The sequence below is a fragment of the Rana temporaria genome, chromosome 12 (genome assembly GCF_905171775.1).
Source record: "Rana temporaria chromosome 12, aRanTem1.1, whole genome shotgun sequence".
Lineage (NCBI taxonomy): Eukaryota > Metazoa > Chordata > Amphibia > Anura > Ranidae > Rana > Rana temporaria.
In genome coordinates this window covers 13,051,700-13,079,684 of record NC_053500.1, presented here as the reverse complement: position 1 = coordinate 13,079,684, position 27,985 = coordinate 13,051,700, and the positions used below count along the sequence as shown (strand labels likewise).

Sequence of the window (27,985 nt, the reverse complement as noted above, 5' to 3'; positions counted from 1 at the left end):
TAAATGACAATGGTCCCAAAATAGTGTCAGATGTGTTCGCCGCAATGTCGCAGTCATGATAAAAGCCATTGACTCCCGCTGCTGTCAATCAAATCCAGTGACTCGGGCCGAGTCCTGCTGTCGGTGTCAATGAACTCGGGAGCACGCCTGCACAGGTACCCCCATGGAAAGTGTCTCTCCGTGGGGTCACCCGATGAAGAGAAGGAGCCAGGGGTGCAGCCGGGACACCCCAGAAAAGGAGGAAAAAACCCTTGCACAGAGGAGGTAAGTATAACATGTTTCTTATTTAGAAAAAAAAAAGCTTTACAATCACTTTAAGTGGTTGTAAACCTTTAGACATAAAATATGAACAATGCATATCCCTCTACAGTGTGTACTTGTCTAAATCCAGTGTCAGCCGGGATGTCATCCTGCCCACACCTTGCCGCCTTCGCTGTCCCACTACTCACACCTGCTGTCACTGGACCTGGCCCTTCCACGACTGGGAACTCGTGCAGTGCCCTGCACCTCCATGGGCCCATGGCTGCACCACCTAGGTGGCTGCCTAGTTCGTCTAGTGGTAGTGCCAGCCCTGTCCATGGGTACAGATGCATCAGCAAAAACCCTTTTTTTTGTTGGGTGAAAGGTACTACATATGACAAATACTGAAAAAACATGTATAGTTTGTGGTTTAAAGCGTTGAATCAGTGACACACAAAACCCGAACCCCATCCTTCATTTTTTTTTATTAGCTAGATTCAGAGACAGTAGATACGCCGTCGTAACTCTGAATCTACGCCGTCGTAAATTTAAGCGTATTCTGGAAACCTGATACGCTTAAATTAGGCTAAGATACGAGCGGCGTAAGTCTCTTACGCCGTCGTATCTTAGGGTGCATATTTACGCTGGCCGCTAGGCGGTGCTTCCGTTGAGTTTGGCGTAGAATATGCAAATGACTAGATTCGCCGATTCAGAACGTACGTGCGCCCGGCGCATTTTTTTTACGCCGTTTACGTAAGGCTTTTCCCGGCATAAAGTTAGTCGAACAAATAGCTGGCCTAGCCAATGTTAAGTATGGCCGTCGTTCCCGCGTCGAAATGTGAACATTTTACGTCGTTTGCGTAAGTCGTCCGTGAATGGGGCTGGATGTAATTTACATTCACGTCGAAACCAATATGTCCTTGCGGCGTACTTTGGAGCAATGCACACTGGGCATGCGCCGTTCGTTAAAAACGTCAATCACGTCGGGTCACCAGTCATTAACATAAAACACACCCCCCTGTTCCACATTTGAATTAGGCGCGCTTATGCCGGCCCATTTACGCTATGCCGCCGTAACTTAGGAGGCAAGTGCTTTGTGAATACAGCACTTGCCTCTCTGACTTACGGCGGCGTAGCGTAAATTCCATACGTTACGCCGACTCACTAATACGCCGCCGTACCTGAATCTAGCCCTATGTCTTTATATTTTATATTTCATATCTTCCCGACCTTTTGGAGTTCCTTTACGACAACTTTAGTTCATCTGAGGACAAATGTGGCAACGCCCTTGTCACAAATCTGGTCCTGCAAGCCATGAAGAATTAATGAGCAAATGATACACTTCTGACCATTTACAGACATACGCCTTGTCATTCTAGGCCCGGTTCACACTGCTGCGTCTTCAAAATCGCGCAAATTTTACCGCCATTTGGCGGCCGTGATTTCAGGGAATGCCAGTCTATAGAGCTGAATTTGCATCGCACACGGATCAAACTCGCACAGGACCCTTTTTTAACGCAGCTTAGATTCGCAACGCATTGATGTGAACTATGTTAGTAAAATGACTTGCGAATTTGAGCAATCGCAAGGGATCAAATTCGCAATTGAATTCGCAGCAGTGTGAACCGGACCTTAGGCCTCATTCACACAGGCGGACTCCGTCGCTACGCTGGTATACGCCTCCTTTTTTCAGGATTGTCTGCCCCACAAACGTTTGTATGAAGAAGGGAATTTATATTAAAGCGGGGGTTCACCCTTAGAGGGCATTTTTTAGGCTTAGCTTCCTGCTCGTTTTCTCTAGGGGAATCGGCTATTTGTTTTAAAATATGAGCAGTACTTACCCGTTTACGAGATGCATCCTCTCCGCCGCTTCCGGGCATGGGCTGCGGGACTGGGCGTTCCTTCTTGATTGACAGTCTTCCGAGAGGCTTCCGACGGTCGCATCCATCGCGTCACGATTTTCCGAAAGAACCCGAATGTCGGTGCGCAGGCGCAGTATAGAGCCGCACCGACGTTCGGCTTCTTTCGGCTACTAGTGACGCGATGGATGCGACCGTCGGAAGCCTCTCGGAAGGCTGTCAATCAAGAAGGAACGCCCGCTCCCGAAGACCCATACCCGGAAGCGACGGAAGAAGATGCAGCTCGAAAACGGGTAAGTACGGATCATATTTTAATACAAATAGCCGATTCCCCTAGACCGAACGAGCAGGAAGGTAAGGGGAAAAAAAAAAAAAGAAATGGTTAAACTCCCGCTTTAAAAAAAAAAACAGGCATGGAGGTGTGAACAACTGGAAATTTAAAAGTGGAACTTCTGCTTTAAGCACTCCTCACCCCCATACATTCCACATTTGGCATGTAATTTTTATGGGGGGGGGGGGGGGTGGGGGCTTCGGTAGGAGTCAGACTTCCTGTCCCACTTCCTACTTCCACCTATGGGCTGCCTAGGCGACTCCTCCTTTCGCTTTAGGCGGCCATTCCCTCTAGGCGATCTCCTGGGACACGTGACAGGTCCCAGGAGATCGCCTGTCCACTCCTAGAGCGCAGCGCGACTCGTGCATGCTCGGCCGCGAAGCCAAAAGCTGTCACGGCTGGGTGCCCACAATGTGAATGCGCCGACGGGGGGGGGGGCGAAGAGGAGCGACGCTCTGTGCGGCCGCATCGCTTGACCGTGGAGCAGGTAAGTGTCTGTTTATTAAAAGTCAGCAGCTACAGTTTTTGTAGCTGCTGACTTTTCATAAACATAAACTCAGTTTTGGGTGCCCCCATAGCAAGCTGCTTGCTGTGGGGGCACTCGATAGGAAGGAGGGGCCCGGAGCAGCAAAGAGGGACCCGAGAAGAGGAGGATTGGGGCTGCCCTGTGCAAAACCAACGCACAAAGGAGGTGAGTATAACATGTTTGTTATTTTAAAAAAAAACTACACTTTACAATCACTTTAAAGAAAAACATCAGTTTTATTTTTTTACAACATGAAATGCTCAGCTGTTTTAAAATAAAGCATGCAACTCAAGAAGTGACTTTTTCGCCATCTGTGTCCCGATTCAGAGCGTTTTCTTTCACTTCCTGTCCCATAGCCAAACAGGGAGTAAGAGGAAATTTCTGTAAGTTAAGGGAATTCTTTGGGGCCCAGATTGAAAGATTTCTCCTTTATTATTTTTCGCGGGACAACCCAAAATTTGGGATTTTCTTTTACTTTCACTGTTAATGATAATAGTAAACAGGACAAATAGAGAGAGGATGACACAGACAGCAATAAAAACTGACAGGGGTACTAATCCATCTCTACCAGTGTCGGCCCGTCCATTAGGGGTGCCCGGCACCGCCCCCTCTCTCCACTCCACTCCCCTATATGCCACGGCCACCCCCTATCCATGTGTCCGGCCCCTTCCAGGGCACCAGGTGCATGAATTACAGCGGGCAGGTTTTTTTTTTTTTAAGCACCTGATTAGAGCCAGGGGCTCTAATAGGCTTCAAAATCGCCGCTGGAGTCCCGCGATCGGTCCCCGGAGCTGAAGAAGGGGGAGAGCTGTGTGTAAACACAGCTTCCCCGTTCTTCATTGTGGCGCTGTCATTGATCGTGTGTTCCCTGATATAGGGAAACACGATCCCGCCCCGCCCCCTACAGTTAGAAACACAGATGTGGTTAACTCCCAAACTGCAATTGTCATTTTCACAGTAAACAATGCATTTTTTGCTGTGAAAATGACAATGGTCCCAAAAATGTGTCAAAATTGTCCGATGTGTCCGCCATAATGTCGCGGTCACTAAAAAAATCGCTGATCGCCGCCATTAGTAGTAAAAAAAAGAACTAAATAAAAATGCAATAAAACTATCCACTAGTTTGTAAACGGTATAAATTTTGCGCAAACCAATCGATAAACACTTATTGCGATTTTTTTTACCAAAAATAGGTAGAAGAATACGTATCGGCCTAAACTGAGAAAAAAAAAATATATATATATATATTTTTGGGGGATATTTATTATAGCAACAAGTAAGAAATATTGCATTTTTTTTCAAAATTGTCGCTCTATTTTTGTTTATAGCGCAAAAAATAAAAACCGCAGAGGTGATCAAATACCACCAAAAGAAAGCTCTATTTGTGGGGAAAAAAAAGGACGCCAATTTTGTTTGGGAGCCACGTCGCACGACCGCGCAATTGTCGGTTAAAGCGACGCAGTGCCGAATCGCAAAAACTGGCCTGGTCCTTTACCTGCATTTTGGTCCGGGTCTTAAGTGGTTAAGTTAGAACAATTTTTCCACTCTCACATGTCACCACGTTGTCACCCCCTACACCCTCGGCATGAGGTGTCACCCTATGGGGTGTCCAAGGGCTCCCTGTGAGATAGACTGTACAGGTCCCCGTGATTGATATTGGCAGCCCTGGCCACGGTGCTGCACATGTGATCTGTTATGACCTCAGCCATTTGATGGCTTGACAGTTTGGCTGAGAACACGAGCATCTGTGACAGTTCTCATCCATGCCATGCCTTGAAAGTAACTGTTTTGTCAGACCGCTAAATTGATGGGCTTAGTTCCGATTTAAACTTTGAAAAAAATGAAAGATGGAAGTTGATTGGTTGCCAAGCACAGCTGTTACAGATTCCAAGCTAACCAAGTTAATGTATGAAAAGTTTACAGTATGTCACCTGTCTCTTAGGTAGATTCAGTAAGAGTTAGGCCGGCTTATCAGTAGATACGCCGACCTAACTCAGAATCTACGCCGACTTATGTTTAAGTGTATGCGCAAACAGAGATACGCTTAAACATATCTAAGATACGACGGCTTGCGCCGTCCTATCTTAGATTGCAACATTTCGGATGGCCGCTAGGTGGCGCTTCCATTGCGGTCGGCGTAGAATATGTAAATGAGTAGATACGCCGATTCACGAACGTACGCCCGGCCGACGCAGTACTTTTACGCCGTTTACCTTAGAGATAGGCCGCCTAAAGTTAGAGCTAGGCACTAGTTGGAATAGTAATGTTAAGTATGGCCGCCGTTCCCGCGTCGAAATTTTTGCGTCGTTTGCGTAAGTCGTCCGTGAATTTGGGATTTACGTCGTTTACGTCCACGTCAAAATCAATAGGCCCGTGCGGCGTACTTAGCCGCAATGCACACTGGGAAATGTAGGCGCCCGGCGCGTGCGCAGTTAGAAAAAAACGTAAAAAACATAAGGTCAAGCACTATTAACATAAAACACGCCCCCCTCAAACACATTTGAATTAGGCGCCCTTACGCCCGCCCGCTTTAAGCTACGCCGCCGTAACTTAGCAGGCAAGTACATTGTGAATCATGTACTTGCCTCGCTAACTTACGGCGGCGTAGCTTAAATGCCTTAAGTTACGCCGCCGCAAAGTTGCGGCCATGTACTTGAATCTAGCTATCTGCGTGTTCAGTGGAATGTAGAGTTTGACGCAATACGCAATACAAAACACTGGGCCAGATCCTCAAAGAAGTTACGCTGGCGTATCTATTGATACGCCGCGTAACTTCTAGTTTGCTCCGGCGTATCTTTGTTTTGTATCCACAAAACAAGATACGCCTGAAGCTGGGCTAGATCCGACTGGCGTACGTCTTAGTACGCCGTTGGATCTAAGGTGCATATTTACGCTGGCCGCTAGGTGGCGCTTCCGTCGATTTCCGCGTCCAGTATGCAAATTAGCTAGATACGGCAATCCACGAACGTACGTTCCGTCCGGCGCATTTTTTTACGTCGTTTCCGTAAGGCTTTTTTCGGCGTATAGTTACCCCTGCTATATGAGGCGTATCCTATGTTAAGTATGGACGTCAGTCCCGCGTCGAATTTTGAAAATTTTACGTCGTTCGCGAATAGGGCTTTGCATAGAATGACGTTCACGTCGTAAACATTGGCTTGTTGCGGGTTCATTTCGAGCATGCGCACTGGGATACCCCCACGGCACCGTGCATGCGCCGTTTAAAAAAAACGTCATTTACGTCGGGTCAAGACGTATTAACATAAAACGCGCCCCCCATCACATCCATTTGAATTGCGCGCCCTTACGCCGCCAAAGTTACACTACGCCGCCGTAACTTACGGCGCAAATTCTTTCAGGATAAGGAAAATACGCTGTAAGTTACGGCGGCGTAGTGCGTCAGAGATACGCTACGCCGGACGCAACAATGCGCCACGCTACGTAAAGCCTTACCAAACGCAGAAGAAATATGCTTGACCATTAAATCCTATGGAACGCTGTGACAGACTCACCCGGGACAGAGGCTTTTGGAGGGGACTGAATGCTCGCCTCTTGCCTTGCGATCATGGGCCCTGGTATTTGGGGGAACGGTGCCCTTTGTGAGCTGTATGCCCCTGAGAGGACACCGGGCGGGCAGATTGGAGCGTTTTATTGCAGAAGAGACATTGGCTGTCTGCTCGCTGCTTCTTACAGCGCCACGTGCCGCTGTGCAACAAACGCACAACCAGAACGCACATAAGCGCTGGTACGCAGGGGGGGGGGCTAAATAATGGGGCCCATTGACAGCCCTGCCCCCCCCCCCCCATAAATACACAGGACACCTTCCTCTCAGACCTTGCTCTTTATTTATCATTAAAGCTCCACAATCTCGACACGTTTGCCAGAAATAAATATATTTTATTGCCTCCATCAACTACATATCCCAGAATGCCCCGCGGCTCCCCGCAAAGTCTCCGCGCATGCGTGAATCGCCCTCCGGAGCCATGTTGTGGTTGGCCTTTTTTTTTTATTTGCTTAGTCAGTCAGCGGATCTCCCCCCCCACCCGTGTCCCCGGGATTGTAATCTCCTCCGGGGCTTAGTCATTAGCCAAGCCATCAGTACGGAGTCACCGGAGAGAGGGAGAGATTGCCGGTGAGCGGCTCTCCCTCCGCCAACCACAAGATGGCGCCCGGAATCGCCCACCGCAGCGAGCGCAGTGCACTTCCGCTTCCGGTCAGCCTCGCTGTGGTCCCTGCGGCTGGCGGCCGTGTGTCTCCGCCATATTGTCTGTGTGATCCCGGCGGGAGCGGCGGCCGCGGGGAGCGGGAAGAGCAGGTGCGACTAGCTGAGACGGGCTCGGGTGACAGCTCCGGGGGGGGGTTTGTAGGGGAGGGATAAGGGGGCGCCCGATAAAGGGCGGGGCCTGGGCGCAACCGGAGACCCGCCATCTCCGGGTGTATGGGGGGAGGAGGGAACCGGGACGGGTGTAAGACCGGGATTGTTTGGGGGTGATCCGGGTGTGGTAAGGTGTGATGTTGCCGGTCGGTGTGGTAAGGATCGGTATAGACCCTCCTCTATGATTGGGGTGTAGATTATTATTATAGGGCGAGATGTGTGTCCTGCACTGATGAGCCTGCTGGGGGGGAAACATCCCATTCATCTCACCCCAAATACATTCACCTTTTAACCCTGTTGGTCGGTGGCCCTTTAAGTGGGCTTTAACGCCGGCAAGTTGGCGTGGCCTCTCCGTCATGTGCGCGTTGCGATTGGCTCTTGCAGCGGTCACGTGATTCGAAAAGCTGTGAGAAACCGGTAAGCGTCCTCAGCCCGTGATTGGCTCTCGCAGCGGTCACGTGATTCGAAAAGCCGTGACAAATCGGCGGTGATTGGCTCTTGCAGCGGTCACGTGATCGAAAAGCTGTAACAAATCGGTCAGTGTCCCCCGGCCGTGATTGGCTCTCGCAGCGGTCACATGATCAGAAAGCTGAAACAAATCGGTCAGCGTCCTCAGGCCGTGATTGGCTCTCGCAGCGGTCACGTGATTCGAAAAGCCGTGATTGGCTCTTGCAACTGTCACGTGATGGGAAATCTGTAACAAATCGGTCAGCGTCCCCCGGCCGTGATTGGCTCTCGCAGCGGTCACGTGATTCGAAAAGCTGTGACAAATTTGCCGTGATTGGCTCCCGTAGCGGTCACGTGATCGAAAAGCTGTAACAAATCGGTCAGCGTCCTCAGGCCGTGGTTTGCTCTTGCAGCGGTCACGTGATCAAAAAGCCGTGACAAATCGGTCAGCGTCCTCAGGCCGTGATTGGCTCTCGCAGCGGTCATGTGATCAAAAAGCCGTGACAACTCTTCCGTGATTGGCTCTTGCAATGGTCACGTGATGGGAAAGCTGTAACAAATCGGTCAGCGTCCCCCGGCCGTAATTGGCTCTCGCAGCGGTCACGTGATTCGAAAATCCGTGACAAATCGGTCAGCGTCCTCGGGCCGTGATTGGCTCTCGCAGCGGTCACGTGATTCGAAAAGCCGCAACAAATCGGTCAGCGTCCTCAAGCTGTGATTGGCTCTCGCAGCGGTCGCGTGATCAAAAAGCCGTAACAAATCGGTCAGCGTCCTCAGGCTGTGATTGGCTCTCGCAGCGGTCACATGATCGAAAAGCTGAAACAAATCGGTCAGCGTCCATAGGCCGTGATTGGCTCTCGCAGCGGTCACGTGATCAAAAAGCTGTAACAAATGGGTCAGCGTCCCCCGGCCGTTATTGGCCCTCGCAGCGGTCACGTGATCGAAAAGCTGTGACAGCTCGGTCAGCGTCCTCAGGTCACGGTGAACGGGGGAAAGGTGTTTAACCGCTTCCCGTCCTTTACGTTGTTTATAAACGCGTTAAGGTCGGAGCGGTTATACCCGTGATCTTGGCTGCCGCCGTCGTCGTCCTGGAATCAGCAGCCGATTCTTTCTAGTAAAAGTATTCCAAGAGGTTATTCAGGGATCTCCAAACGACGGCCCTCTAGCTGTTGGCGGGACTACACGTCCCATGAGGCATTGTAACACACTGACATGACCAGGTATGATGGGAGTTGTAGTTTCTGAACAAGTTGGAGGGTCGTAGATTGGAGACCCCTGTAGCCGCTGGATTACTTTTACAGGCGGGGGAAGGGAGAGTCATATATATATATATATATATATATATATATATATATATATATATATATATATATATATATATATATATATATATATATATAGATCTCTCTTGGCCTCATGCACATGGGGCTTTAAATAAAATAAAAAGCTGCCCTGCCAGTACAGGATAAAGCGGCTGTAAAAATAAATGATGCTGCCATTTTAATTATTTTTAATCCCTTTTATTGCCGTCACAATGTAAACATCCCCTGTGACAGGTACTCTTTATGGAGAGGACTCCAAATTTCTCCTTTGCACTTCAAAGTATTCGAAACGTCGAGGTGGGCGTTTTTGAACACTTAATTTTTTTTTTAAAACGGGCGCCTTTTAAAGCAGTTGTATACCCTCAAGAATTTTTTATTTATTTTTTACCCCTGAAAGGCATAATGAGCTAGTTTGCACCGCATACTACCTTATTATGAAATGCTTACCTTAGAACGAGGCGTCGGTAACTTACCTGGTCCACGCCGAGGTAGCTGACATCTTCCGGGTATCGCGGCTCCGGCGATGTGAGTGGCTGGAGCCAAGATGTCGCACGGGAGGCTTCTTTCGGGCAAGGTCCGGCGTCTGCCGGGCTTTCAGCCAAAAATCCCCTGTGCGCAGTCAGCGGCTCATTGCGAGGGGAATTCTTTTTCCCCCTCATTATAGATCAGGGATATGCAATTAGCGGACCTCCAGCTGTTGCAAAACTACAAGTACCATCATGCCTCTGGGTGTCATGCTTGTGGTTGTCAGTCTTGCTATGCCTCATGGGACTTGTAGTTCTGCAACAGCTGGAGATCCGCTAATTGCATATCACTGATATAGGCGTAGCTGTAGGTAAAAGTAAAAAAATCTGACTATACAACTGCTTTAGGATTGCCAGTCATCCAGGAAGGGGGTGTCATGACAACCCTTCCAGGTTACTGTGACCCGAAATAAGCACCGGGGGTTGTTCGGGTCTCCGGCTAGCCTGTGGATGTGCCAGCTGGTTGCTCGGGCCTCCCGGGGTGGGATGGGCGAGCGTCAGAAGGCGGTGGTGGGAATGTCCCCCTTGCACTGCTGGTAAAAAAAAAAAGCAGAATGTCCGCTGGAGACGAAGGTACCTGGGTGATGCCTGCAGCTGCGTGCGTCACACCAGTGCAACCCCTTGAAGTAATATCGCTCAGTGGTTTGACCTATACTTGTAAAAAAAAATGTACCGTATTTATCGGCGTATAGCGCTCTCCGGCGTATAGTGCGCACCACCGAACTTGAAAAAAAATTCCTGGAAAAAAAATTCTTAGTTTGGATGCCCCTCGTCAGTGTCTTGTCCGGTCCGGCGGCCATCGTGGTGTCCTTCCCGCGCTGAGTTTGAACAACTGCGCCGGCATATACTGAGCGCAGTACACTCGGGTATAGTCGGACAGGCTCGGCTCCTCTCGCGTACAGGACGTGACCGCGAGAGGAGCCGAGCCTGCCCGAGTGTACTGCGCTCGGTATATGCCGGCGCAGTGGTTCAAACTCAGCGCGAGTATCAGCGTATATCGCGCACCCACGATTTTGCCCTGAGGGCAAAAAAGTGTGCGGTATACGCCGGTAAATATCGGCCACACCGATTATCGGTAGATTCCAGTGACGGTTCTCTCCCGCAGGAAGTTGACACTGCCCTCTGTGAACCGCTGCGGATGTTAATGACACCGCCTAGATCCGTTCATAGATTGCAGTGCGGACGACTGTCGATTCGGATCGCATGGATGTGAACACCCATGCGATAGAATTCTAGTGCAGGGAGGGGGGGGGGGAATGTCCCTGCACCACCTTCTTTCATTTTTTTTTATTTATGCAAGTTGAACCATACAAACTGGCTGAACGCGCATTGCGCAGACATCACACATGATCTGCACGGCAGTGCGAATCGCATGCGATATCAGAGATCACTATAGTATAGTGTGAACCCGGGCTTTAGAAGCTTTTGGCATTTAATGTGCGTTCTTAGCAGAATTTCTCTATCCTTATGTTTTCCACAAAAAAAAAAGCGCTTGACGTGCAGGAGTTTCAAACTGGCGGCCAGCTGTTGTGGAACTACAATTCCCATCGTGCTTCTGCCTCCTGTGGGAGTCGCGCTTGGAACTGTCAGCCTTGCATGGCCTCATGGGACTTGTAGTCCTGCAACAGCTGGAGGGCTGTCAGTGTGACACACGTGGTATACAGCGTATAGCTGCTGCTCCCAGAATGCACTTGGGTGTGTGTAGATAGGTAGATATAGATCTATATATATTTTTTTTATTTTTTGCAGCTTGAAAATGCTTATGCCACTTACAGATCCTTAAAGGGGAAGTCCATGCAAAAACCAAAATGCCTGCATCTATAGACACCGGGTATCTAACACTAACCTAAAAACAAGTATACATACCTTTTTGGAAGCCGATCCGATCCCACGCTGAGCCGTCAGACGCGGCTTCTCTGTGGAGGAGGACATAGACGGGCAATGGAAGCCCCATAGTAACTCTATGGGTGACGTCACTTCCCATTGATTTCACAGCCGTTGTCGGCAGTGTCCCCTGCAGAGCTTTCGCCGCAGGTTCAAAAAGTTATGTATAGTGATTATTTTTTTTTCTTTACAGCAGGGATATGCAATTAGCGGACCTCCAGCTGTTGCAAAACTACAAGTCCCATCATGCCTCTGGGTGTCATGCTTGTGGCTGTCAGAGTCTTGCTATGCCTCATGGGAATTGTAGTTCTGCAACAGCTGGAGGTCCGCTAATTGCATATCCCCGCTTTACAGGGATAGAGAAGTTTGTCTTGGATCCCTGGGGTCTATAGTTGCAGGGATTTTAGATTTTGCATGGGCTTGTATGCTTGGATTGTAACGTTGTGAGGTGCGTCCTGAGCAATCTGGTTGTACCGTGGCTTTTATGGCCACCATACTATACAGCAGGGGTCTTCAAACTTCGGTCCTCCAGTTGTTCAGGAACTACAATTCCCATCATGCCTAGTCATGTCAGTGTGTTACAATGCCTCATGGGATGTGTAGTTCCGCAACAGCTGGAGGGCCGCAGTTTGAGGATCCCTGCCATACAGTGTGCTATCACTTTACTCTGGTCTTTTTCCACAGCATGCATTATCATTATTGAATGTCCTGAGGAAAATCTGGGTGGTACGGGGTTGCAATTGCTGATCTCTTTCAGAAAATGCTGTTTGTCTGGCAGCCCTGCTGACCGATATCTTTCTAGTTTGCTGCAAACAAATAAGGATCCCCAAATGTGTTGATTTTCCTAATTTCTGTATATTTTGGTTAGTGACTGTTGTGAGGCAGGAGGACCAGGCAACCGGCATTTTTGGAACGCCTCTTCTCTCCCTTGGTTTAGATCTGTGGTCCTCAACTCCTGTCTCCAGAGCCCACTAACAGGCCAGGTTTGCAAGATAACTGATAAAGATCCCGGGTGATATTTGCTGCTCAGTGATTGCAGTATTCTAGTCTGCATCTCCCCCAAGTAATACCTAAAATCTGGCCTGTTAGTGGGTCCTGAGGACAGGCCTTGAGGACCACTGGTTTAGACGCATCTGTAGCAGTCGGGGGGGCTACAAGCATTGAGTGTTGTGTTGGTCCTTGTTGATGGATTGTGGATCCAGGGTGCAATGTCAGGCTCCTGCAGACCGTTCCTCTGTCCGTCTGAAAGCTGCAGGGCTTGTGCTCCTCTCCACCCTCTCCGTTCATTGAGGACTACAAACCATCTGCCACAGTAGGGGATGGGACTTGTAGTTCTCTCATTCACTGATTGCTGTGAATGAATGATGTGCTGCTTTTATAATGGCAGTGGGTGCTGGGAGAGGATTCCCCACCCACTGTCACTGGAGTGGGGGGGAAGGGGGGTGGGGAGGACATGTGCTAGAGTATAGATTACAAATAGAGGCACCACTTCCTCTTATTTATTATTATACAGGATTTATATAGCGCCAACAGTTTACGCAGCTCTTTGCAATAAAAAGAGGGACAGTACAATTACAATACAGTGAAGTATACAGTAAAACCTTGGTTTGAGAGTAACTTGGTTTGAGAGCGTTTTGCAAGACAAGCAAAATGTTTTAATAAATTTTGCCTTGATATACAAGCGATGTCTTGATATAAGAGTAGCGTGATGTCACAACTGAGTATAAAAGAGAGAGAAGCCTCTAAGTGTAGCAATATGGTTACATTTAATTAAGGTACAACTTATTGCTACACTTAGAGGCGCCTCTCTTCTCTTTTATACTCTGTAAAAAAAAATGCTTTGATACACAAGTGCTTTGGATTACAAGCGTGTTTCTGGAAGGAATTATGCTCACAATCCAAGGTTTTACTGTAGAAGGAATAGGACAGAACTTCCTCTGATTATTTTGTGATCCAATACAAAATATTATATAATGACAAAACCGATACAATTCATACAATAGTATCTGTTTTGAAGTTGTTCAATATTTTGGTTTGTTTTGTATAAGAAATTGTTACTTTGTATCAGGTCACACTATAATCGGAGGAAGTTCTGCCTCTATGTGTAATCTAGCTCTGGGAGATTTGTCCTCCTTGTATTGGAAGCCGCTGAACTGATTGGATTTTCAATGTCGCAGTTCACAGGTAATTAAAGGAACACTAAAGGCAGAATTTTTTTTTAAATAACAAACATGTTATACTTACCTCCACTGTGCAGCTCGTTTTGCACAGGGTGTCCCCGAATCCTGTCTTCTGGGGTCCCTCGGCGGCTGTCTCGGCTCCTCCTCGCAAAAGCTTTCCACCTTCATGCGAGCTCGCATGGTGGAAAGCTTTTGCGAGCGCGCTCCCGTGATACAGCGGCGGGCATAGCCGCTGACTGTATCACTCGGGCCCGCGCCGTGTCATCCGCTGTGATTGACAGCAGCGCCAGCCAATGGCTGCTATCAACCTGTCCAGCCTAGCCAATAAACGGCCAGGCTGGGAACCGAAGAGGATCACGTGGACGCGCGCAGGACTTTCGAGGGGTCAGGTAAGTAAAACGGGGGGGCGGTACCATCAGATGTTTTTTCACCTTAATGCATAGGATGCATTAAGGTGAAAAAACATTTACCTTTATAACCCCTTTAAAGCTGAGTTCCACCCAAAAGTGGATGTTCCGCTTTAAGGACTATTTGGCATGTCTTTTATTTGGAGGAGGGGATGTCTAGCTTTGGCAGGTACCCACTCCTGCACGGGTTGCCTAGGCCAGTGGTCATCAACCCTGTTCCTCAGGACCCACTAACAGGCCAGGTTTGCAGGATAACTGAAATACATGACAGGTGATATAATTTGTTGCTCAGTGATTGCAGTATTCTAGTCTGCATCTCCCCAAGGTAATGCATAAAACCTGGCCTGTTAGTGGGCCCCCGAGGACAGGGTTGATGACCACTGGCCTAGGCGACTCGAGTGGTAGTTCTCCCCTCCTTTAAATTTTCTGGGACACGTCAAGGATTTACACCCTCTGCGACCGGGTAATTTTTGGCGATACGGCACGGCTTCACTTTAACTGACAATTGCACGGTCGTGCGACGCTGTACCCAAATTTAATTGTCCCTCCCCCCCCATAAATGGAGCTTTCTTTTGGTGGTATCTGTTTTTTTTTTTTTGTTTTTTTCTGCTATAAACAAGTGACAATTTTGAAAAAAAAATATCATTTTTTTTTTTGCTTTCTGCTGTAAAACATTTCCAAAAAAAATAAATATGCAAACACATTTATTTATCAGTTTGGGCCGATATGTATTCTGCTACATATTTTTGATAAAAAAAGAAATTCAATAAGTGTATATTGATTGGTTTGTGCAAAACTTACAGCGTCTACAACATCGGGGATAGATTTGTGGCATTTTTATTATTTTTTTATTTACTAGTAATGGCGGTGATTGGGGATTTTTAGTGGGACTGCAACATTGCGGCAGACGCCTAACTGACGTGTGACTTTTTTTGGGGAAACGAGTAACATTACAGTAATCGGTGCTAAAAATATGCACTGTTGTAATAATGACACTGGCAGGGAAGGGGTTAACATCAGGGGCAATCAAGGGGTTAAATGTGTTCCCTGTTTGTGTTTTCCAACTGGATCGGGGGGGGGGGGCTGTGTGACTGGGGAAACACACAGATCATGCTTAGCAAAAAGACAGGATCTGTGTGATCTCCCCTGTCAGAACGGAGATAGAGATCTGCCTTGTTTACACAGGCAGACCCCCGTTCTATCTCTTGCGGGAACAGTCATGGGTGGCCGGCGTACATAGAGTCTGCCAGACCCGCTGATTGGCTCCCCTGCTGGCCAATGGGAGCAGGTGCACCCACAAAAGCGAGTTTCGGAGCCAATGTACAGCTACGGTCATTTGCAGGAACAAGCCAACCTGCCGCAGTATGACGGCGGATGGTCGGGAAGAGGTTAATAAACGCAAACGACTGGACTTCGGCTTTAATATGCTGGAGCATGCCCAAGGTGGACACCCTGAATATTGGTGTAATGTGCTCCAAAAGATGACCTTATTCTTTACATGCTTGTTTATGCCTCGGGTACAAGTAGAGGAGAGATTTGGGGTGTGATAGATCCCAGATTTCTCCATAAAGGGAACCAGTCACGGCCCATGCTGTTACATGGGATGTTGTTCATCCCATGTGATAGTAATAAAGTTAATATAAAAAAAAAACAGTTTTGGATGAAATGCTAAAAAAATGAACTAAAAGCGCCCGTCCGTGCTTAAGCACAAATGCAAACCCATACATAAGTCCTGTACACCAGGGTTTGACAAATTTGCTTGGAATCTAGGAGCCAGCTAAAGTTAGGAGCCAGAAAACGCACCCCGTCCCGACGAGCTTGTGCGCAGAAGCGAACACATACGTGAGCAGCGCCCGCATATGTAAACGGTGTTCAAACCACACATGTGAGGTATCGCTGCGATTGGTAGAGCGAGAGCAATAATTCTAGCCCTAGACCTCCTCTGTAACTCAAAACATGCAACCTGTAGATTTTTTTAAACGTCACCTATGAAGATTTTAAAGGGTAAAAGTTTGTCGGTTTGAAGCGTGACATGTTGGGTATGAATTTACTCGGCGTAACATTATCTTTATAAAAAAAATGGGGATAAAAAATAGGACAACAGTTAAGTTAATTAAAAAAAGTAATTTTTTCCCAAAAAAGTGCGCTTGTAAGACCGCTGCGCAAATATGGCGTGACAGAAAGTATTGCAATGATCGCCATTTTATTCTCTAGGGTGTTAGGATGAAAAATATATATAATGTTTGGGGGTTCTAATTAGAGGGAAGAAGATGGCAGTGAAAATAGTGAAAAATGACATTAGAATTGCTGTTAAACTTGTAATGCTTAACTTGTAATACCAACGGCCACCACCAGATGGCACCAGCTTACACATCTGGTGGTAATAACTTGTAATACCAACGGCTCATCACCAGATGGCGCCAGCTTTTTTTTTTTTTTTTTTGCCCCCTTTCCAAGCCAAGTCGCCAGGACCCTATTTCTAGTCGCCCCTGGCGACCGGGATTTGTCGAGCCCTGCTGTACACGTATGTAAACGGTGATCACAGCACACGTGAGGGCAATAATTCTACTTTTCAGACCCCCTGTGTATCTCTAAACTGGTATCCTGTAAAGGAGTTGCCTATGGATAATTTAATGTTGCCCTTCCACGAGCATGCGCAATTTTAAAGCGCGACATGTTTAGTATCCACTTGGCGTAGCATCTTTTATATTTTACCAAAACTTGGTGATTTGTGTGCAATGAAATTCATTAAAGTATCATTTTTTTTTATTACAAATTTGCGTTTGAAAAACCACTGTGCGAATACCATGTGACATGATTTCCAATCCTCCCTGCTCTACTTTGGTACGACTTTGCGAGTTGAGGGCCATAGACTTCAGGTTTACACAGGCGTACCCAGAAATCATGGCAGTCATGTGACTTTCAAGTGGCGGCAGTGTGAAAGGGACCTTACATGTGTGGGAGAAGTGTCAGAATGGGCCCCGGTGTTGAAGATCTGCATGTGTGTTCAGCTTGACTTGTCGGCAGTGGCAGCCTCCATGTTTCTCTAAGCTTTCTTTAACCACTTCAGCCCCAGAAGAAATCCCCCCCCTCCCCTTCCTGACCAGAGCACTTTTTTGCGATTCGGCACTGCGCCGCTTTAACTGACAATTGCGTGGTCGTGCGACGTGGCTCCCAAACAAAATTGACGTCCTTTTTCTTTGTATAGTGCAGGGGTCTCCAAACTTTTCAAACAAAGGGCCAGTTTATTGTCCTTCAGACTTTAGGAGGGCCGGAGTGTTGCCAGCCGGGACAGAAAATGTCACGGGCCCAGCACCAGTGAAAAGGAGGAGTGGGGCCCCTATCAGTAGGAGGGATAGTATCCCATCATTGATATCGGTAGAAGAAATTAGGGTTGTCCAGATACCGATACCAGTATCGGTATCGGGACCGATACCGAGTATTTGCGGGAGTACTCGTGCAAATACCCCCGATACCTAAATAGAATACTCCCCCCCCCCCCCCCGCGCCGCCGCATCGAGGGACATGGCTAGAGGGACATTGCTGCATATGTGAGGGACATGGCTAGAGGGACATTGCTGCATATGTGAGGGACATGGCTAGAGGGACATTGCTGCATATGTGAGGGACATGGCTGCATATGTGAGGGACATGGCTAGAGGGACATTGCTGCATATGTGAGGGACATTGCTGCATATGTGAGGGACATGGCTAGAGGGACATTGCTGCATATGTGAGGGACATGGCTGCATATGTGAGGGACATGGCTAGAGGGACATGGCTGCATATGTGAGGGACATGGCTAGAGGAACATGGCTGCATATGTGAGGGACATGGCTAGAGGGACATGGCTGCATATGTGAGGGACATGGCTAGAGGGACATTGCTGCATATGTGAGGGACATGGCTGCATATGTGAGGGACATGGCTAGAGGGACATTGCTGCATATGTGAGGGACATTGCTGCATATGTGAGGGACATGGCTAGAGGGACATTGCTGCATATGTGAGGGACATGGCTGCATATGTGAGGGACATGGCTAGAGGGACATGGCTGCATATGTGAGGGACATGGCTAGAGGAACATGGCTGCATATGTGAGGGACATGGCTAGAGGGACATGGCTGCATATGGGGGGGACATGGCTGCATATGGGGGGGACATGGCTGCATTTGGGGACACATTTAAAAAAAGTATCGGTATTCGGTATCGGCGACTACTTGGAAAAAAAGTATCGGTACTTGTACTCGGTCCTAAAAAAGTGGTATCGGGACAACCCTAGAAGAAATAGTGCCCCCTTGTTGTTGTCAGTTGGAGGAATAGTGCCCCAAGGGCTGGATAAGGGCTAGTAAAGGGCCACATCTGGCCCTCGGGCCACATGTTTGGAGACCCCTGGTATAGTGTATGACCACCTTCATGCTCCTAAAATTTGATTGTATGAACTCCTTTAGATATTACCAATGCTATGGAATAAGACCCACCTATCTATCCAATCAGGCAGGCCCTTGCACTATATCGGGGGTGTCCAACTCGTAGCCCCCTCCCATTTGGAGGGATGCCGTACAACAGGGTTTGACAAATTTTCTTGGAATCTAAGAGCCAGCTAAAAAAGTTAGGAGCCAGAAAACGCACCCCAGTCCCGACGAGCTTGCGCGCAGAAGCGAACACATACGTGAGCAGCGCCCGCATATTTAAACGGTGTTCAAACCACACATGCGAGGTATCGCCGCGATTGGTAGAGTGAGAGCAATAATTCTGGCCCTAGACCTCCTCTGTAACTCAAAACATGCATTTTTTTTTTAAACGTCGCCTATGAAGATTTTAAAGGGTAAAAGTTTGTCGGCATTCCACGAGCGGATGCAATTTTGAAGCGTGACATGTTGGGTATCAATTTACTCGGCGTAGTATTATCTTTCATAATATTAAAAAAAAATGGGGATAACTTTACTGTTTTATTTTTTAATTTAAAAAAGTGTATTTTTTCCCAAAAAAGTGCCCTTGTAAGACCGCTGCGCAAAAATATTGCAACGATCGCCATTTTATTCTCTAGGGTGTTAGGATAAAAAAATATATATAATGTTTGGGGGTTCTAATTAGAGGGAAGAAGATGGCAGTGAAAATAGTGAAAAATGACATTAGAATTGCTGTTTAAAGCGGGGGTTCACCCTATATAAAAAAAAAAAAGCGCGAGCTACAGTATGCCTGTCTTAATTTTTTTATCCCTGTACTCAGTGTAATCGTACATAGAAGATTCCGACTGCCCACGGGGAATGGGCGTTCCAATCCAGACGGAAGGTGATTGACGGCCGGCTCTGGCGCGTCGCGCTTCTCCGGAAATAGCCAAAATAGGCTTTGCTCTTCACGGCACCTGCGCATAGTCTGTGCGCAGGCGCCGTGAAGAGCCGAGACCTACTCCGGCTGTCTTCGGGGAGCGTGACGTGCCAGAGCCGGCCGTCAATCACCCTCCCTCTTGAAAGGAACGCCCATTCCCCGTGGGCAGTCGGAATCTATTATGTACGATATAACAGTGAGTACGGGGATAAAAAAATTAAGACAGGCATACTGTAGCTCGCGCTACTATGCCTAATTTTATGCTAAAAAGTTGTTCTGCAGGGTGAAACACCGCTTTAACTTGTAATGCTTAACTTGTAATACCAAAGGCCACCACCAGATGGCGCCAGCTCACAAAAAAAAAGCCCACCTTCCGAGACAAGTCACCAGGACGCTATTTCTAGTCGCCCTGGCGACCGGGATTTGTCGAGCCCTGCCGTACAAACATAGCTGTGGTGGCTTCCCTCGACAAGCAAGGCAAATGGACACGTGGAGGGATGCCGGGGGTGCGGTGCGAACCTAGTTGAAGGGTGCAGGGTGTGCGCCAATGAGGTCGGCTGGTAAACTCCTTCCTGATCCTTAATCTCATGTCCCAAATCCATACCAGGAAGTCTCTGAAGCTTTCTAAGAAACGGGCCAGGGCCAAGATAAGGCCTTGTTCTGAAAATAAGAAAGCTTTCTTTTTTTGATACATTCCTGGTATATTGGTACATAAGGGAGCTGGAATTTAGGAAATAAAGGTGAACTTCTCCTTTAAACTTTTGGCGTTTGTAAAGTAAGTACACCCACCAGACTTGTAATTCTCCGAAGCCCCGTTGCTGGGGAGCAAAGCGTTGCTGGGGAGCAGATCGCTCAATCCAATGTTTGATAAATGACTTTGTGTCGCATTTCCTCTTTTCTTCCAGTTTTCATAAATCGGCCGCCTCGTTGCGACTGTTTGGTCCTCCGCGTCACGGGGACGCTCGTTTCTATGGACAGTAGCCCCTCTGGTTACTTTATCGCTTTTTTAGACATTTGCAGCCTGAACATGTTGTATATGAATTTGTCTTTTTATTTTTTTCTGTTGCCTCTCTTTGTGTTTAAAAATGCAAATATGAGCTGAACAGCAACATTTGCATTTTTTATAAACACACAAGCAACAGAAAAAATATTGCATAACAAAGTCCCATTGGCTGCGTCTAGTGGATGGGTGCTACAGATTTTCATTGCGTATTCTTTACGTTGCAGCAGATCTGCGTGTGCTATTAGACCTAATGTATCAATATTTAATGAGATGATTGTTCTTGTGTGGATGTAGAAGGGGAGGGTGTGATCGGCCTTTAGACTACCGATCGGTGAGGACTTGTCTCTTTACAAGCCTTATGTAAACGTATAGCTGATATAATGCTACGCATGGTGGGTGTGGTTTGCTCAGAAGTTTAACCCCTTGCCCACCGGGCCTATTTTGGCACTTTTCTCCTTCATGTAAAAATCACAATTTTGAAAATTAATCAGAACCCCCAAACATGGATTAAAAAATAACAAAACGGTAAAGTTAGCCCAATTTTTTTGTCTAATGTGAAAGATGAAGTTACGCCGAGTAAATTGATACCTAACATGTCACACTTTAATATTGCACGCACTCATGGAATGGCGCCAAACTTCGGTACTTAAAAAATCTCCATGGGCGATGCTTTAAAATTTTCTACAGGTTACTATTTCCGAGATACAGAGGAGGTCTAGTGCTAGAATTGTTGCACACGCTCTAACGCACGCGGCGATACCTCACATGTGGGGTTTGAAGGACGTTTACATATGTGGGCGGGACTTGCATGCAAGTTCACTTCTAAGCGCGAGCTACCGGGGACAGGGGCGTTTAAAAAAAAAAAAAAAAATGTAATTTTATTGTACTTAATTTTTTTATTTTAACACTTTATTTTACATATTTTTTTTTTTTTGATCACTTTTATTTCCTATTACAAGGAATGTAAACATCCCTTGTAATAGGAGTCTCTGTGACAGGTCCTCTTTATGGAGAGATGTCCTTCAGGCTTACAAGCATTAGATCGGTGAAAAAAATTCACAGATCACATGCCGCCAGCCGCGATTGAGGCTTTGTTTACTACCGGGTGTGACGTCATAGCGTCACGCCCGGACCTCCGACGGTCATAGAGATGACTGGTGACCATCTGGTCACCAGTCATCTCTATGCTTTCCCAGCAGGCGCCGGCCAATACGCTCTCCTGGCCCCTGATGGCACGGGAGAGCCCGGAGAAGCACCGGATGGAGGGGGGGGTGAAGTCCCCTCCCGCTGCCTATAAGAGCGATCAAGCGGCGGAACTGCCACTTTGATCATTCTTATCGTGCACAGAATTGGCGGCTGAAGACGGTGATATCTCTACAGAAGTCATTTTGCAAGTCGCCGCTGAAGTCGTCTTCAGGTCGCCTTGTCGTGCCGCCCCAGTGTGAATGGGCTCTAACTGTTTTTTATTTTGTAAGTCAGTGTGTTTTTTTTCCCCCCAAAAATTGCGCTTGTAAGACTGCTGCGCTAATACAGTGTGGCATAAAGTATTGCAATGTCCGCCATTATATATATTTATAGTGTTTGGGGGTTCTAGGTCATTTTCTAGCACAAAACTGATTTAAACTTGTAAGTGTCGGAGGCCTGGTCCTTAAGTGGTTTAATACGCTGTTCATGCCAGCAGGTGACGCCACTTAAGGCGCAATTTGCAACAGAAGCAGGTTTGCATTTTCAATACATTTTTTGGTTAAAGCGGTGGTTCCCCTTATACATAAAAAGAAAAAATCCCCTTCAAAGAAATCCAAGATCCTGCCATCCACACCGACCATTTTATTCCGACAGCCAGCTAAAGCAGCAGATCAGTATACTTGGCGAGTGGCTGCACATGACTGGACGCACCCGGCACCATCAACACAAGTAAATTGATCAACTTAAAGGGGTGGTTCCCCTAAAAATAAAATTTTAACATTGCTTTTCCCAAATAAATTACGATTAGAATCGGCCGGTTTTATTTAAAAAAAAAAGGTCCGTACATACCGTTTGTTATTTTCGTTCCCACCGCCACTTCCGGGTACGATGCTGGCGGTGGGCGTTCCTAATTGATGGACAGGCATCCGACCGACGCATACATCGCGTCAAGAGATGCCGAAAGAAGCCGAACGTCGGTGCGCATGCGCCGTATAGAGCCGCACCGACGTTCGGCTTCTTTCGGCATCTCGTGACGCGATGTATGCGTCGGTCGGATGCCTGTCCATCAATTAGGAACGCCCACCGCCAGCATCGTACCCGGAAGTGGCGGTGGGAACGAAAATAACAAACGGTATGTACGGAGCTTTTTTTTTTTTAAATAAAACCGGCCGATTCTAATCGTAATTTATTTGGGAAAAGCAATGTTAAAATTTTATTTTTAGGGGAACCACCCCTTTAAGTTGATCAATTTACTTGTGTTGATGGTGCCGGGTGCGTCCAGTCATGTGCAGCCACTCGCCAAGTATACTGATCTGCTGCTTTAGCTGGCTGTCGGAATAAAATGGTCGGTGTGGATGGCAGGATCTTGGATTTCTTTGAAGGGGATTTTTTTATGTATAAGTGTATGGCCAGCATAAGCCCCCCTGTCTCTCACGATTACTCAAACACATACAAGGGCCATTTTATACAGGAGCCAATGAATTGAACAGCCTGAGTGTGAAAGGAAGCCTGCGCATGAACAGGGAGGACACGCAGAGAGTTGGTTGGGATTCCCAGCACTCCAAGGGGGCGGAGCTAACCACCGAGTCGCTGCGCTAAGAGTTTCTGTAAACATACCTGTTTCCCTTGAATCTCTTACCTAGTGACTGGTTTACCTCTGCTGTGGGATGGATCCTGAAGGCTCTTAGGCTGGCCCATGTAATGACCTTTGAACCCAGGACAGCTGGGTGACGCACCCTCAGGGAGTGAATGCATGACTTGCGCTCGGAGGTGGGGGAGTAGAATGGTTCTGGTTGTCATTGAATTTGGAAGAGTAGCAGGTTTTTTTGTTCTCCTGTGGATCACAGGAGTGGACTTTCTTGTCCTGTGACCCATCATGTGGTGGCTGCATTTGTTTCTTTTTTTTTCATCTGGTAATCCTGCTAGTAACACGCTTCCTGTCCTAGGAGGAGCAGGATTGTCACCCCAGGTAGGGTGCGTTGGGACTACATACCACCCCCCTTCTCTATAAAATGTGGAAAGGTGTTTTGTGGTATGCAGCTGGGGGCAATCCTTAAAGGGGTTGTAAACCCTCAAGGTTTTCCACCTTAAAGCGGATTTCCACCCAGAAGTGGACCTTTCTGCTCGTTGTACTCCTCCCCCCCCCCACATTTGGCACCATTCAGGGTGGAGGGGGGACAGGATACCTGTCTTTCACAGATATCCCGTTCCCACTTCCGGAAGCCTCAGCCACGGGTATTGACGTCACCACTCGGGCTCCTCACCCGGCAGCTGGGCCAGTAGGAGAGAGGACTGGGGCCCCGAGCATACTCGGTAGGGTATACTTGCCTCCACTGTGCAGCTCGTTTTGCACACAATGACCCCGATCCACGTCTTCTAGGGTCTCTCTGTGGCTGTCTCGGCTTCCCTTCCCCCGCGGGAAGTGTATTTTTTTTTCCCCAAAAAAAGTGTGCTTGCAAGACCGCTGCGCAAATACGGTGTGACAAAGTATTGCAGTGACCGCCATTTTATTCTCTAGGGTGTTAGAATAAAATATATATATGATGTTTGGGGGTTCTAATTAGAGGGAAGGAGATGGCAGTGAAAAAACACATTAAAACTGCTGTTTTGCTACTTGTAATGTAACCTGTAATGCCAACGAACCGCCTTAAGATGGTGCCAGATCACAGAAGGAAGCTGAGGCCTGCAGAAGGGCAGCAAAGCCGCCGTCTCAATTACCGGCCGGTAATTTTGGCCGCGGCTTTGCGGCCTTCTGCAGTCCTCAGCTTCCTTCTGTGAAGGCCTCAATTACCGCCAGGCGCGGGCCCACCACGATCGCGCCCCGGCCGGTAATTGAGGCCACTGTTTTGCGGCCTTCTGCAGGCTTAAGCTTCCCCAGGCGCCAGGTCACAATTGCGACCAGGCGCCCGGATTTTGTCGAGGCCTGTATTAAGATAAAAATAAATAAAAAACTTCTGACTTTACAATCACTTTAAAGCAGAGTTGGACTTGTGTACGTGCATTTACAGTTTGATTGGATTCTAGGGGAATTATTATATATGACGCAGGAAAAATCATTACATGCAATTAGAAGTTCCCTCTCTACAGAGGTGTGACCGTGCTAATTTCTATGAGTTTATATACACTGATGTCTGCTACCTATTGTTGTATTTGTGCTTTTAATAACTTTAGGATCCAGTTGTACTGGATTGTCAGACTGAGGACAGCTTTGTGCTCCTCCATTGCTATAGACCTTGGCCTGGATAGAAATGTTTGGTTGATACTTTCTTGTTTTCGCACTATATTTAGCCTTTAGCTGCTTGTTGAAGTAAAGCGCATCAACCATTCTTTATATCAGAAGAAAATCAAGTGTTATGATCCGTTTTAAAATACACAAAAAAGTCCACGCTCATGTGAATCTACAGTTCATAATAGACCCCGTATTGTAGGGAGATAATGAGAATTTCAAATATGGTATTCATAAAGTTCATTCATTTAGAGATCAACTCCAACTGTATGATAACAAATCCATTAAGAGTACTATGCAAAGCTGTGTAGGCTATGTACATTCCAAAGTAATTTTCCACAGGCAACCACCAGCGAAGTTCATAGGGTCAGAACTCCCAGATTCAAAAGACATGCCATCAGATGGAAAAAATGTGCCGACAATACCTTGGGGACGGATGATGGTACCGAGATGGTCGCCCAGCCTTCAATGGGAGCCTGACATCAGGCAATCCGCATACCCGAGGTGTCGCCGCCGGGTGGAGAGGACGGGACCGTCCGACAAATCCCACAGCCGGGGACACGGCGCGACACAGTCTGGGGAGGCGGGCGCTCGTTCCGTTCGACCGTATTGATGAAGGGGGGGGGGGCGGCGGGTGATGTAGCTGGGGGGGCGGCGGCGGGTGATGTAGCTGGGGGGGGGGGGGCGGGGGGTGATGTAGCTGCGGCGGGTGATGTAGCTGGGGGCGGGGCGGCGGCGGGTGATGTAGCTCGGGGTGGCGGCGGGTGATGTAGCTGGGGGCGGGGCGGCAGGTGATGTAGCTGGGGGGGCGGCGGCGGGTGATGTAGGAAGGCTTTGTACATTCACCTAGTCTTGTGATCCAGGCTGTTCGGTGAGCTCACCTTTCTAAATGGCAAATAAGATGATCACTTTGGTCACCAATCTGCTTGTTGATTGGACAGTTAAGCAGCGCTCTGATAAGGTGGTCACTCTGCCCTCCTCGTGTAGGTTCTGTATAATACACCAGGGTTGACAAATTTGCTTGGAATCTAGGAGCCAGAAAACGCGCCCCGTCCCGACGAGCTTGCGCGCAGAAGGCGAACACATACGTGAGCAGCGCCCGCATATGTAAACGGTGTTCAAACCACACATGTGAGTTATCGCCGCGATTGGTAGAGCGAGAGCAATAATTCTAGCCCTAGACCTCCTCTGTAACTCAAAACATGCAACCTGTAGATTTTTTTTAAACGTCGCCTATGGAGATTTTAAAGGGTAAAAGTTTGTCGGCATTCCACGAGCGGACGCAATTTTGAAGCGTGACATGTTGGGTATGAATTTACTCGGCGTAACATTATCTTTCATAATATAAAAAAAAAATGGGGATAACTTTACTGTTTTATTTTTTAATTAAAAAAAGTGTAATTTTTTTCACCAAAAAAGTGCGATTGTAAGACCGCTGCGCAAATACGGCGTGACAGAAAGTATTGCAACGTTTGCCATTTTATTCTCTAGGGTGTTAGGATAAAAAATATATATAATGTTTGGGGGTTCTAATTAGAGGGAAGAAGATGGCAGTGAAAATAGTGAAAAACAACATTAGAATTGCTGTTTAACTTGTAATGCTTAAAGCGGTAGTTCACCCCCCCCGACACATTTTACCATCGAGACAGGCATTGTAGCGCGAGCTACAGTATGCCTGTCCCGATTTTTTTAACCCCGTACTCACCTTGTAGTCGTCCATCGTAGATTTCGGCTCCCGCGGGGAATGGGCGTGCCTATGGAGAGGGAGGATGATTGACGGCCGGCCCTGGCACGTCACTCTCCCCGAAGACAGCCGGAGTAGGTCTCGGCTCTTCACGGCGCCTGCGCACAGGCTATGCGCACGCGTCGTGAAGAGCCAAGCCTATTTCGGCTATTTCCGGAGAAGCGTGACGCGCCAGAGCCGGCCGTCAATCATCCTCCGTCTCCATAGGCACGCCCATTCCCCGGTATCTTCGATGAACGAGTACAAGGTGAGTACGGGGGTAAAAAAATCGGGACAGGCATACTGTAGCTCGCGCTACAATGCCTGATTTTATGGTAAAAGAAAAAAAAAATTATTTTTCTTTATCGTTACATCACGGGACACAGAGCGGCATTCATTACTATATGGGTTATATGGAGTACCTTCAGGTGTAGACACTGGCAATCTTCAAACAGGAAATGCCCCTCCCTATATAACCCCCTCCCATAGGAGGAGTACCTCAGTTTTTACGCCAGTGTCTTAGGTGTTAGTCATGGTTTAGCTTGCCTCCGCATCCTTGGGATTAGGTGAGCTACCGGTTCTGTCCAAAAAAGCCTGCGCGCTAAAGTGGTCAGTAACCGGACCCCAAACCCTTGGGGTATAGCCCATAATGCTTTCTTTTTAAGAGAGCTGGACCCTGGGCCCAGAACTTAGAAAACCTTTGGGGCGCCTAATGTTTTCTGTTTGCCAGGGTGCTGTATGGGCCCAGGACAGTGGATCCTTCATGGAAGAAGAAGGTTCCCAGGGCCTGAAGGTCTAGACATCCCCACGGAGATGGGGGAAGATTGGACCTCTTGCTTGGCAAAGTCCTGCGGCATGGAGCAGGTAAGTAAGGGGAAAAACCTGCGGAGCTTGGCTCTTAGCAAGTTTTTTCTGGGAGGTCACAGGGGACATGCCTAAGGTTATGCATTGCATCTGGCAAACCAGTCACATATCATGAAGATAGGATGGCTCTATATGTTATATTTCCCCATAAAAAGTGACCTCCCTGGTAGTGTTGGAAAAGCTGTGAGTGGGGCCTTTTATGTACAAGTGTATGTGTGTGTCAGAGAGCTATGCTTACCTGCAAGCCTCCAGGCGATGCTCTATCCAGTCCTCTCCCTCATGCCTGCAAGGCAGGCAAAACGCTGACCTCCTCGTGTGTTCCAGGCCTGCGGCTGCAGGAACAGAGAGGCCCTTCCTCCCAACCCCCCCCCCCCGTCGGCGGGCGCGCGCGCGGTGCGCGTGCACGTGTTATAGACGCATTTGGCGCCGTTTTAGCTGGGGGGGAAGGGCGGGTCAGTGGTTTAAAGGAAGGGGCGGCCCTTCCTTAGATGCCACAGCTCATTCATTTCTCTGGCTTAAGGGAGGAAGGACTGGAGTGAAGCACGGGGCGCTGAGGACACA

General features: G+C 48.0%; 1 protein-coding gene across 1 annotated transcript in view; it reads left to right on the top strand.

The window, feature by feature from the left end:
• Window positions 1-7,168: 7,168 nt before the first annotated feature.
• Window positions 7,169-27,985, top strand: part of CSNK2A1 (casein kinase 2 alpha 1) — a 44,523-nt gene continuing 23,706 nt past the window's right edge. The window contains exon 1 of the mRNA XM_040331420.1: window positions 7,169-7,268. The gene's annotated coding sequence lies outside the window, so the exon portion shown is untranslated. The remainder of the gene's footprint in view (window positions 7,269-27,985) is intronic.